General features: G+C 36.9%; 1 non-coding gene across 1 annotated transcript; it reads right to left on the reverse strand.

Moving 5' to 3' along the window:
* Nucleotides 1-2,485: 2,485 nt before the first annotated feature.
* Nucleotides 2,486-2,587, reverse strand: LOC122107699. Its single transcript, XR_006147403.1, has one exon. It is a non-coding gene; the product is annotated as a U6 spliceosomal RNA (small nuclear RNA).
* Nucleotides 2,588-13,262: the final 10,675 nt, after the last annotated feature.

Raw genomic sequence — 13,262 nt, forward strand, 5'->3', positions numbered from 1 at the left:
TTTCATGAATTTTTTTCTAACGCATTTATAAAATTATTTCTTTGTTGCTTTGTATATCCCCCCCCTCCCACAGTATAACCCCTGCTTTCACTATATTTGATGTCGGTATAATTTGTGGAGGAGAAGGGGAAAAACAAGTCGTTTAAGGATACAGGTGGACACGTTGCAACAATGAGAAGTACAAGTTGTCATGTTGAAAATGAACTTTACAACTTTGGTGTGGGGGGGAGGATGGGGAGGGGGGGCGAGGGGAGGCTGGGAAGGGATGTGAAGGGTAAACAAAGGAGGAGGCTGCAATGCTTGATAAGAAATGTACTCATTATCTTGCCCATGTAATTGTAACCCCTCTGTACAGTATGTTCACAATAAAAAAATAATAAAAATATTAAAAAAAATTAATGAACTAGCAAAGAGCCAAGAATGGAGATGTAGCTTATATAGTAGCTCATCAATCTAGAGAGGAATGGCCTAGCGGGACCTTGATGCACTGAATTCAAACTCTGAGAATGAAAATGCGCAGCCATGCACACACACACACACACATACACACACATTTATTCAAAATATCTGCATATCAGTGTTTTGCATTAATTTCTTTGTTAATGATATTATATGGGTAAAATAGGGGAAATATTCTCTTCCATCCCATAACATTTTTATATTTTTTATTGTAAAAGTACTGTACAGAGTGGTTACAGTTACATGAAAAAATAATAGTTCATTTCCTATCAAGCATTGTTACCTCCTCCTTTGTTTTCCCCCGCCATCCCTTCCCTCCCACCTCCACAAGTACACTCCCCTCCCCCACCCTCCTAAATTGTAAAGTTCGTTTTTCAACATACTGTTTTGTGTGTCACATTGTTGCAATGGGTCATATTGTATCCTTATTTAACCATTTTTTTTTTCCCTTTCCATCCCCAAGTTAGAGAAGTATATATACAAGATGGAGGTGCACCAACATCAGATACAGTGAAAACAGGGGTTTAACTGTGGGGGATGCACATATAAAAAATCACATCGTACATTATAAATATATTAGAAACCACAGGAAGAAATAAAACACCACTTGTGTCCTTATCATGGGGTTCATTTACATTAACATCATCTTATCTAGTCATATGCACATGCTTTTGACCTTTTTTTTTTTAAATTGTGAAAATACCATACAGAGGAGTTACAATTACATGGAAAATGTAATGATTACATTTCTTATCAAGCATTGTTGCCTACTCCTTTTTTCCGCCTTACCATACCTTCTTTGCTTATCCCGGATATGCATTAGTTATTGCAAATAAGGGATACCACAGGACCTATGTTTCTTTTTTTTTATATTGTGAAAATGCCATACAGAGGGGTTACAATTACATGCGTGAGTTATTGAGTACATTTTTTTTTATTGTGAGAATACTGACAGAGGAGTTACAATTACATGGGCAAGATTTCTTATCAAGCATTGTTGCCTCCCCTTTGTTTCCCCTTCCCATCACTTCCCACACTCCCCCACTTTCCCGACCCTGTCCTCCTCCCCCCAAAGTAGTAAAGTTCATTTTTTGACATAATAACTTGTACATCTCATTGTTGCAATGGGTCCACTTGCTCCTCCTTTGTTTCCCCTTCCCATCCCTGCCCATCTCCCACCCCCCACACCTACCAACCCCTCCCCCCCAACCCCCCCCCCCCACTGTCCACATCCCTCAACACCCGGCCAAAATCATTTTTTGACATAACGACTTGTTCATCTCATTGTTGCAATGGGTCCACCTGCATCCCTTTTTAAACGATTTGTGTTTCCCTTCCACTGCACAAAGTATACCAACATCAAATACAGTGAAAACAGGGGCTTTAGCTTGCAGGAGGAACATACAAAGCAACAAAGAATTCATCTTATAAATATCTTAGAAACAATCGCCAGAAATAAAAACCATTTGAATCCTTATCTTGGGGTTCATTTTGCCTAACATCAACTTATATGATGTTTTCTGCTTGTAGCAGACACATACTAGTTATTGCAACTAAGGAAACCATGGGACCTATCTTTCTTTGGGCCTGGCTTACTTCACTTCTTTGGGCCTGTCTTAATTCACTTAATATAATTTTTTCCATGTCTTTCCATTTCCTAACAAACTGGGTGATGTCATTCTTTCTGATGGAGGCATAGAATTCCAGTACACACACACACACACACACACACACACACACACACACACACACATTTTCTTGATCCATTCGTTTACTGTGGGGCCTTGGGTTCTGTTCTGTATCTTAGCTTTGGTAAATAATGCTGCAATGAACATAGTTTTGCTGGTAGTTTTAGTATGGTCTTGTTTGTGATCAAAATGGGATTGCTGGGACTTAGGGGCGCTCTATTGTAGTCTTTTGAGGAACCGCCATACTACTTTCCAAAGTCTTCGAACAAGTTTAAACTCCCAACAACAATGCATTAAGGTTCCCTTCTGTCCACATCCCCTCCAGCATCTGTTCTTTTAAAAATCTAGAATGCTTCACGAAGTTGAGTGTGATCCTCAGTCAGGGGCTATTCTTCTCTTTATTGTTTCAATGTTAGTGTATGTGCTAATGAATTGAGCACAGAACATTTTTTATACATAAAGTGTAACTGATTTTCTTAAACTAGACAATTCCACAAAAATTAAATTCAAAAGAATTGTCGTGAAGCCGGGCGCTGGTGGCTCACGTCTATAACCCTAGCTACTCAGGAGGCTGAGATCTGAGGATCGCGGTTCAAAGCCTGCCCGGGCAGGAGAGACCGTGAGACTCCTATCTCCAATAAACCACCAGAAAACCAGAAGTGGCGCTGTAGCTCAAGTGGCAGAGCGCTCGCCTTGAGCTGAAGAGCTGAGGGACAGCGCCCAGGCCCAGAATTCAAGCCCCACAACCGACAAAAAAAAAAAAAAAAAAAAAAATTGTCGTGAAATTTTAGAACCATGTATTTCTTACAAAAGAACACATTTAAGAATAAAGTCAAGTTTGACATGTCAAAAACAAAATAATACCAGATATTTGTTGCTCAACAGATGTGTAGGAGGAGGAATTCAATTATTCTGTACAAGGAACCTGCCATAATGAACACTATAGAAAGTGTTAAGGTTTGTTAAAAGTTTTAATGTTTTAAATATGTTTAATTTTGGGAATTTGCTCATATATGCCAAAATTAAGACTATTTAGCAGGTTGTAAAACTTTTTCATAAAGCATTTAAGATTCATGGTACATACTACTAAATATGTACATTTCAGAGTTTATAGAAACTTTACTAATGAGAAGTTGCAAAGTGTTTGTGTAAAGAAGCAGATTTAAGACATTAACTGCACAGTTTCTGTTAAAATTTAAAGGCTTCTTTACTTTATATGTTAGTGAGGAACAAATGATGGTATAAGCCATATACAAATGATGAGATGAACCATAAATAATAATCTTAATAATAATAATAATAATAATCTTTAAAGGCTACTCATAGACTATAAAATTCTTGTTGAACATCATAGACTTAGGCAGTTTTAAATGTATAGCAATATGAGAAAATAATAAATCGAATATGTAGTACATTTCAAATACTGGAAACAGCGATAATTGTTTTTTTTATTTTATTAATCATTAATATTTATGTATTGGTTTTCCTTATTTGTAGCATTGTTTTCCTTGTTGTAATATAAAACAACTTTTTGTAAGTCATCATTAGGAAGTACTTTGAGAATGTTATTGGGATGGCCACACTGTTTTTTATAGGTATATGTGAATTTACAAAGAGCAAAATTAATAAGAACAAAATATTGATTAAAATTTTATCAATTAGAATCTGAATCAGGAGTGTTGATAAATGTCCACACCTAAAATCTTAGCCCTAGACTGAAGCACTAGTGTTACAATGTTGAGCACACAAAAGTGAGAGACTGTGTTTTGTTTTGTTTTTGTTGGTTTTGGAGCTTGAACTCTGGGTCCTGGGTGCTGTCTCTCAGCTCTTCAGCTCAAGGCTAGTGGTACTACTTGAGTCACAGCATCTCTTCCATCTTTTTCTGCTTATGTGGTGCTGAGGAATCAAACCCAGGACCTCATGCATGCAAGGCAAGCACTCTACACTGAACCACCCTCCCAGCACCTGAGAGACTGTGTTTTAAAAAATAATCTAAACAACATTTACTTTCTGTTTTGTGTTACATAATGAAATAAAGAATATCTTTTTATATTTTTGAATGGTCATACTTCTAAATTTATATTAAATTCAGCCACTTTATCCTTTTCAAAGTCATGTAATATCTCTGAGAGTTTGCTTCTGTAAAGATTGTTTTTGCATTGATAATTTATTCTGAGTCATTTTTATTTTTTATCAAAATCACTTTATATTTTATGGTTTTTTGTGTTTTTTTTTTAAGTGTGATAATAACAGACAGAGAAGTTACAATTAAATGGGCAAGGTAATGAGTACATTTCTTATCAAGCATTGTTGCATACTCCTTTGTTTCTCCTTACTATCCCTTCCCATCTCAACCCCCTTACGTCCCATTTCCCCCTCCCCTTTCCCCCAAAAAGTTGTAAAATTTGTTTTTCGACATAATGTCTTGTATATCTCATTGTTGCAATGGATCCACCTGTTTCCCTATTTAAAAAATTTTTCCCCTTCCCCTCCACAAATTATGCCAACATCAAATACAGCGAAAACAAGGGTTATACCATGCGGGAGGGACATAAAAAGTAACAAAGAAGTCATCTTATAAATATGTTAGAAATAATTACCGAAAAGAAAAAAAATTTGAATTCTTATCATGGGGTTCACTTCACCTAACATCAACTTATCTAACAATTTCTGCATGTCTCAGACATACACTAGTAATTGCTAATAAGAGAAACCATGGGACCTATGTTTCTTTGGGCCTGGCTTAGTTCACTTAATATAATTTTTTCCAAGTTTTCCATTTCCTAACAAATGGGGCAATATCATTCTTTCAGATAGAGACATAGAATTCCATTGTGTATATATACAACATTTTCTTGATCCATTCATCTACTGAGCGACATCTGGGTTGGTTCCATATCTTAGCTATGGTAATGCTGCAATAAATATATCTGTGTGGTAGCTTTAGTATGGTCTTGTTTGTGATCATTTGGGTAAATGCCCAAAAGTGGGATTGTTGGGTCATATGGGAGCTCTATGTGGAGTCTTTGGAGGAACCTCCATACTACTTTCCAAAGTGGTTGAAAAAGATTACACTCTCACTAACAATGAAGTAAGATTCCCTTCTGTCCACATTCCCTCCAGCATCTGTTGTTATTAGAGTTCTTCATTATAGCCATTCTAACTTGGGTGAGGTGATATCTCAGTGTTGATTGATTTGCATTTCTTTTATGGCTAGGGAGGTTGAGCATTTCTGCATGTCTTTATTGGTCACTCTCCTTTCCTCTTCAGAGAAGTTTCTCTTTATGTCTTTAGCCCACTTATTTATTGGGCAGTATTTTCTTTGAGTATTTGTTGTTGGGGGATTTAATTTTTTGATTTCCAGGTCTGTTTTAGATATGAAACCCTTGTCGGTTGTATGGCTAGTGAAGATCCTCTCCGATTCCGTGGGATTTCTATTCATCCTGCTAGCTATGTCCTTTGCCATGCAGAAGCTCTGCAATTACAAGCAATCCCATTTGTCCAACCTTTCTTTCATTTGTTGTGTTTTTGCATTTCTTTTCAGAAAATTTCAGCCTTTGTCAAGGAGACCTAGGGTTTCTCCTATTCCATCCTGTAATGTTTTCAAAATATCTGCTTTGACTCCGAGGTCTTTGATCCATTTGGCTTGATTCTGGTACAGGGTGATATATAAGGATCTAGCCTTAATTTTCTACAAGTGATTAACCAATTTTGCCAGTACCATTTACTGAACAGCCTTTCTTCGATTTTATCTTTTTAGATCCTTTATCGAATATTAGATGATTATGAGTCTGTAGGTTCATTTCTGGGTTTTCAATTCTATTCCATTGTTCCTGAGATCTTTTCTTGTGCCAGTACAAAACTGTTCTAATTACTATGTCTTTGTAGAAGAGTTTGAAATTTGGTATTGATATTCCTCCAACACTGTTCTTTCTGTTAAGGATCGCTTTTTGCAATTGGGGGTCTTTTGTTGTTCCATATGAATTTTTGGATTGCCTCTTCTATTTCCTTGAAGAATGCGGTTGGAATATTGATAGGTATGACATTGAACTTGTAGATAACCTTGGGAAATATTGCCATTTTCACAAGGTTCAACCTTCCTATCGAGGAACATGGGAGGTTTTTGCCACTTTCTAAGTTCTGTTTTGATTTCCTTTTTCAGATTTTTAAAGTTTTCTTCATAGAAGTCCTTCACTTCTTTGGTTAAGTTAATTCCTAGGTATTTTATTTTTTGTGGGGCTATTACAAATGGAAAAAGCTTTCTTGATTTGAGCCACACTTTTCTCATTGTTGGCGTACAGAAATGCCATTAATTTTTGAGGGTTAATTTTATACCCTGTTATTTTTCCAGGTTTGAATCAGCTTGAGTAATTTGGGAGTGGTGTCTGTGGGATTCTTTAAGTACAAGATCATGTCATCTGCAAAGAGGGAGAATTTTACTTCTTTTTTCCCTATTTGGATCCCTTTTATGTTGGCGTATTGTCTTATTTCTGTAGCTAGGCATTCTAATACTAAATTGAAGAGAAGTTGAGAGAGTGGACATCCTTGTCTCATTCCCGAGTAAAGAGGAGATGGCTTTAGTTTTTCACCATTAATTATAACGCTGGTTGTAGGTTTTCCATATACAGTTTTTATTGTATTGAGGAATGTTCCATGGATTCCTAATTTTTCCAGAACCTTCATCATAAAGGGGTGTTGGATCTGGTCCAATGCTTTTTCTGCATCTGTTGAGATAACCATGTGGTTTTAATCCTTGCTCTTGTTGATGTGATGAATTATATTAATTGATTTGTGTATATTGAAACAGGTTTGCATCCCTGAAATAAATCCTGCATATTGGTGTATGATTTTTTGGATGAATTGTTGAAGTCAATTGGCCAAAATTTTGTTGAGAAGTTTTGCATCAATGTTCATCAAAGAAATGGGTCTATACTTCTCTTTCTTTGATGAGTCCCTGCCTGGTTTTGGGATGAGGGTTATGATGGCTTCATAGAATGTGTTCGGTAGTGAACTTTCTCTTTCAATTTCATTGAAGAGTTGGAGTATTATTTGTGTGAGCTCTATTTTGAAGCTCTTGTACAATTCCGCTGTAAATCCATCAGGTCCTGGGATTTTCTTACATGGGAGGTCTCTTTTTGCTGTGTCTATTTCAATGCTTGATGTGGGCCCCTTAATATGCTTTAACTCATCTTGGTTTAGTATTTGCATGTTGATAATTGCTAGCAAAAGGTCCATTTCTGCCAAGTTTTCAAACTTATTAGCATAAAGATTTGAAAATATTCCCTTTTAATGTTCAGAATCTTGGTTGTTTCTGTGGTGATGTTTCCATTCTCACATCTGAGTTTATTTATTTGGGTGTGTTCCTTCTTTTTCTGATAAGATTTGTTAAGGGTTTGTCAATTTTGTTAATTTTTTCATAGAACCAACTCTTTGTTTTGTTGATTCATTCTGTTTTTTTTTTTTTTATTTCTAATTCGTTTAACTTGGATTTAATGTTAATTATTTCTTTCCATCTATTGAATTGGGGTTTATCTTGGTGTTCTTTGTCAAGGTGGTTCAGATGTCTCATTAAGTGGTTGGTTTCATATCTCTCTAATTTGTTGGTGTAGGAACTCAGAGCTATAAACTTGCCTCTGAGTACTGTCTTTGCAGTGTCCCAGAGGAGCTGGTAATTTGTGTGTTCATTTTTGTGGAATATCATGGACATTTGAATTTCCTTTCTAATCTCTTCCATGACCCCCTTGTTATTCAACAGTGTGTCGTCCAGCCTCCATGCGTTACAAGACTTTTTTGGTGTTGAGTTCTAATTGTATTCCCTTGTGGTCTGAGAGGATGCAAGGTGTAACTTCAATGTTTCTGAGTTTGGACAAGTTTGTTTTGTGACCTAAAATGTGATCTCTTTTGGAAAATGTTCCATGAACTGCAGAGTAAAATGAGTATTCTGATGCTACTGGGTGAAATATTCAGTAGATGTCTGTTAAATCTATTTGCTCTATGCAGTTGTTTAAATCTGCGGTTTCCCTGTTGTTGTTGTTGTTTTTTTGCTGATTTGATCTATATAGTGGAGATAGTGGTGTGTTAAAATCCTCAACAATTAATGTCATTGGATCTATGTGAGATCTGAGGGAAAATAGTGTCTCTTGGATAAATTTTGGTGCTCTATTGTTTGGCAATTCCATATTTAGAATTATAATATCCTCCTGAAGTAGAGAACCCATAAGTCATATGTAGCGACCTTCTTTATCTCTTTACACTAATTTTAATTCGAGCATATTTTATCTGATATTATTATTGTAACTCCTTCCTGTTTATGGCAGCCGTTTGCTTCGTAGATTTTATTCCATCCTTTCATTAACAAAATGTGTTTGCTTTTATATGTAAAGTGTGCCTCCTGAAGGCAGGAGATAGAATTATCTTGCTTTTTAATCCAACTAGACAGTCTATTTCGCTAAATTGGAGCTTTAAGTCTGTTAATGTTGAGAGGTAGGACTGAGAGGTGTTTGGTAGCTCCTGCCATGCTATCCACCTCCTTAGGGGCTGTGGAAACTTGGTTTTTCCTATGGTTCTTGGATTCTCAGTTTGGGTGTGGTTTCTTAGCCATTATTGTGGTCTTGTTGGGTTTCTGTGTGTAGGTCATCTTTAAGTATTTTTTATAGGGCTGGTTTGGTGGAGATATATTTTTCAGTTTTTCTTTGCTATGGAAGGTTTTTATTTGACCTTCGGTTATGAAGGAGAGTTAAGTTGGGTACAGTATTCTTGGTTGAAAATTGTTTGTCTTCAGGGGATGGCATACAGCCTGCCAGGCTCTTCTTGCTTTACTTATCTATGCTGAAAAATATGAGGTGATTCTAATTGGTTTTCCTTTATAGATGATTGATCTTTTCTCCTTGACATTTTTAAGAACTTATTCTTGATCTGAATTGGTCCTGTGTAGATTATAATGTGACAATGGGAAGTGCTGTTCTGTTCTGGTCTATTTGGGGTTCTACAAGCATCTTGTATCTGAATAGGCCTATCTTTTTGTATGTTTCGGAAGTTCTCTGCTAAGATCCTGTTAAACAAATTTCTTCGACAATTAACTTCTGTCTCTACGTGCTCCTCTACACCATTTGTCCTCAGAGTAGGCCTTCTGATTGTGTATTCCAAATGTTGAATAGATCTATCATATTTCTTGGATTTGTCTTCGATAATTGTATGTTCTTTCTCTATAATACCTAGGCTGTCTTCAATCCCCAAGTTTTGATCTTCTGCATGCTCTAACCTACTGTTGTCTTTCTACTTGGTTTATTTCTTTTCCTTCTAATTGGTCGGCCTTGATGGCTTCAAATTCTTTGTTGGAGCCTTGTTTTAGATCTTCTATGAACTTCTTTACTTCCTTAATTTGGTGTTCTCAAATCACTTAGTTGACTAGTTATGGATTGCTTGGACTCCCATTCCTGCTGTTGGGCTCCATTCAGCATTCCCTGTGTGGTCGCCCTGAATTCTTTCAGCTGCCTGTTTATGGATTCCATGAATGCCTCTATTGATCTTTGTCTATTCTCATCCTGATGTCACAATTCCTGTGTTATGCTTTGATTAGCTTCCTCACGTTCATGCAATTCCTGTAGTTCCATTTGACTGTTCTCAGCCTGCTCACGCAATTACTGTATCAGTCTTTGAGTAGTTTCCTGACAGTCACGAAATTCCTGTACTAATGTTTGGTTTGTCTCCTCTCTCTCTCCCTATCACGTTCAAACTGAGTCCTTTGCAAGCTTTCATTCTTTTCATTCACCACGTTTTCCAGTAGTGTTTGTAGTGCTTTGTAGGAACTCTCCTCCGGATTATTCATTAACTGTTCTGTCACTGGATTATCATGAATGGGAGTTAAGATACCCAGACTTGTCATTTTTCTCATGTTTTCCGGCTTGTTCTGCACACTTGATATGAAAGTGACACCAATTTTTTTGCTAAAACACTATTTTAAGGCAAGCATCAACCGAAGTCCTGTAGTTGCATAGTCAAAATGGCTGCAGATAGAAGCTAGTGTAACAGATACAATCTATTCAACACCAAAAAACTATGCATTAATGGGCTAAGAACAGCAAAGATGAATTTTTCAAATCAGAAATTATTATGTTTAGGGAGAAATGTGGGGAAAAATAGGATTAGAAATATGTGGAGAAGTTAAAGTAAATTTAACCAAGTCCTAATCTCAGAGAGGGAGAGGGATTGGACAGAATGATAAGAGAGAAATTAAAAAGAAGATAATCAAAAATGGAAAAACAAAAATTTAAATTTAAAAAGTGAAACATTTAAAAATTATGTAACTTTAAAGAAGTGATATTGAGAGAAGAAAAGGATAGGATGACAGGAAGGGATGATAGAAAGGAGACATGAAAAACTAAAAAATAAAAATTCTTAAAATATTTACTTGAAAATTATATGGTATAAAGATATAATACTGCTATTAAACAGTTAAGCCTAAAAGTTTGTGAATTAAGTAATACATTTCTGGATTAATTATGTACACAATGGGGGATAAGTTCTAATAATCAATGAAGAGTATTTATCTGGGGATGAGGCAAAACAGCAATTAAGTCGTGCAAAAAATAAAAAGAAAGACAAAAAAATGAAAAAAATCAAAAAAATAAAAACAATTTAAAAAGGACCAAAATGTCAATACCGATTTTTTAAAAAAGCACACACACACACACACACACACACACACACACACACACACACACACACGTGAAATAAAAATTAGGAGAAGAAGAAAAAAATGATTAATAGAAAACAATTAAAAAATTTTAAAAAATGGTACCAAAAAACGTTGTTTAATTTTCGGGTGTGTGTGTGTGTGAGGAATGGGAAGATCCTGTATCTCCCCTGTGTCTGTAACCAGTCTCTTCGTGGAGTCTCTTGTCTGCCTGTGGTGCTTGGTTTTCCTGTGGCCTGATTGATTTCTTACATCAGTTTGTTTGAGCAGTCAATAAAATGCTCCGCTTTATCCAGGATTTTGTGATCCTCCTTCAGGCTGGTTCAGTGGGAGGGAGATCTGCTTTGAGTATCACGAAAGAGAAAGATGGCTGTTTCCTCTAATTTGGAGATGCTGTGATGAGGCTACGTTCTGGGTAGGGTTGAGGCGTTTCAGCAAACAGTAGCTTTTCCCTGAGGGGCTAGCTCCTGAGACACTCCCAGACCCCAGCCTGGAGCCATTCTCAAGATTTATGTTTATTGAATTTCAATTGATTGTCTAGGCTGCTGTAGGTAGGGGCAGCCTCTGGTTCTGTTAACCCAGTGAAGATAGTCACTCCTCTGTGGGGCAGAACTCTCTCTGCTTGGGCTAGGTGACTTTCTCCTGGTTGGATCTGAGCCTGGAAGCTCAGGTCAGATACCTGTGACCTGCTAAATGACCCTTTTGTTTTCTTCCAAGGCCTGAGTTGGAGCTAGTTGCTCAGCCTGGCCTTTCTCAGTATCAAAGATGATGTCTGGTGGGAGGGGGAGGGGCAGCCTTCCCTCCTCTGCTCCATGAGAGGGAGTGAGAATGTCAGGATTCTACTCAGGCAGGAGTCTTTGTTCCTGGTTATCTCTGGTCTGTGATCTGCTCCTTTTCAGTTCTTGTTGGTGTTGAGTAGAATCCGCTCACCCACTGTATATGGCGCCTTTGTCCTGGACACTCTGTTGTAGATATGGTGGCTATGGGTGCCACAGATGCTGCCACAACCGTGGCTACTGGCAAGTGCTTAGATCTGTCTTCTTGCCTGGGTCTTCCCTCTCTAGTCAAACTCTGTGTACAGTGTTGGCACACTTGGTGTGATTATCTAGGCTAGTACTGTTCACTGGAACACTAAAACTGCTTTGTATGTGAGAGCTTGTTTAGCCTCCAGGTTCTCCTCTACCATCTTCCTCCGACCTCCATGAAATGCTTTATATTTTATGTTGATTGGTTATTATGCAACAAATACCTTCAAATGTACATGTAGTGTCAAAAGATAGGCATATGAATATTCTCATACAGCTCTTATTTATCTGTTATGCACTTTCACTATTATAATATTTCTCTCTCTCTTATACTCTCTATCATTTCCTCACTTTCTCTTTCATGCTTCATGTCTGCTGCTTAGAATTTCTGGTGGTCTACTATTATCCGTCAGGATCCACTGGTTTGTGGGAACATGATATGGACAATCAGTTACCTTTGCCTTATTGAAGAGTTACAACTGTGATGTGATATTATTATTTGCCATTCTAAATGGTAAAACAACAGATCTAGGAATTCCTTTTCAATTTTATTACTATTATAAATTTTATCTCATAGGAATAATTGGGATGGATAAGATACTTTCAACCTGTGACCTAAAAGTACGTTTCCTTTTACAAACTTTTCCTTTGAGTATCAGTGAGTAACTACATGTAATGAAAACAAAGCTATCCTATGGAAAGTAGACTGAAAAACAAGATAATGGGGAAGTGAGTACAAAGGATACCCGTCATAGAGCACAGATCCTCAGAGCAGTTTATCATGTACACTTTGTGAGAATGACAATGTGTTAGGAACTATACATTAAATCACTGAACACTTGATATATTTATGCAAATATATTTATATATTTACATTTGTTTATATATGCATATATGTATGTGCCCTTATATATGTACACATGTATGTTACTATACTCACAAATACACACATACATATACCCATGTATACATGCACACATGGAGAAAGACACATAGTTACAGTCAACATAAGTTTCACTAGTTGTTGAATATGCCTTAGACGGAATTCTTGGAACCAAATATGTTGAAGATGTATTTGTCTCTAAGAGTTCTTTTACCACTCCTCTTCTCTCTTAAAACTGGTACATTTTAAGACATGAGATTCGACTTGCAAAATGCAGTACAAGTGATAGGAATTCATTCGGAAATCTATGGTGTCACCCTGCTCCCCATGGAATGCTTGCTCTTGTAGACTCTCAACAACCAAAGTAGCAGGAGAATATCCTATCAGAGTATATACTATCAGAGGGGGGTTGGAGGGAGGATTTGGGTGATGTGAAGGGAAGGGATGGTAGGGGAAAAACAAAGGATTGGGTAACAATGCTCAATAAGAAATGTACTCACTTCCTTCCTTAT

The sequence above is a fragment of the Dipodomys spectabilis genome, unplaced genomic scaffold (genome assembly GCF_019054845.1).
Source record: "Dipodomys spectabilis isolate Male_0828 unplaced genomic scaffold, ASM1905484v1 ptg000052l, whole genome shotgun sequence".
In the NCBI taxonomy this organism is placed as follows: domain Eukaryota; kingdom Metazoa; phylum Chordata; class Mammalia; order Rodentia; family Heteromyidae; genus Dipodomys; species Dipodomys spectabilis.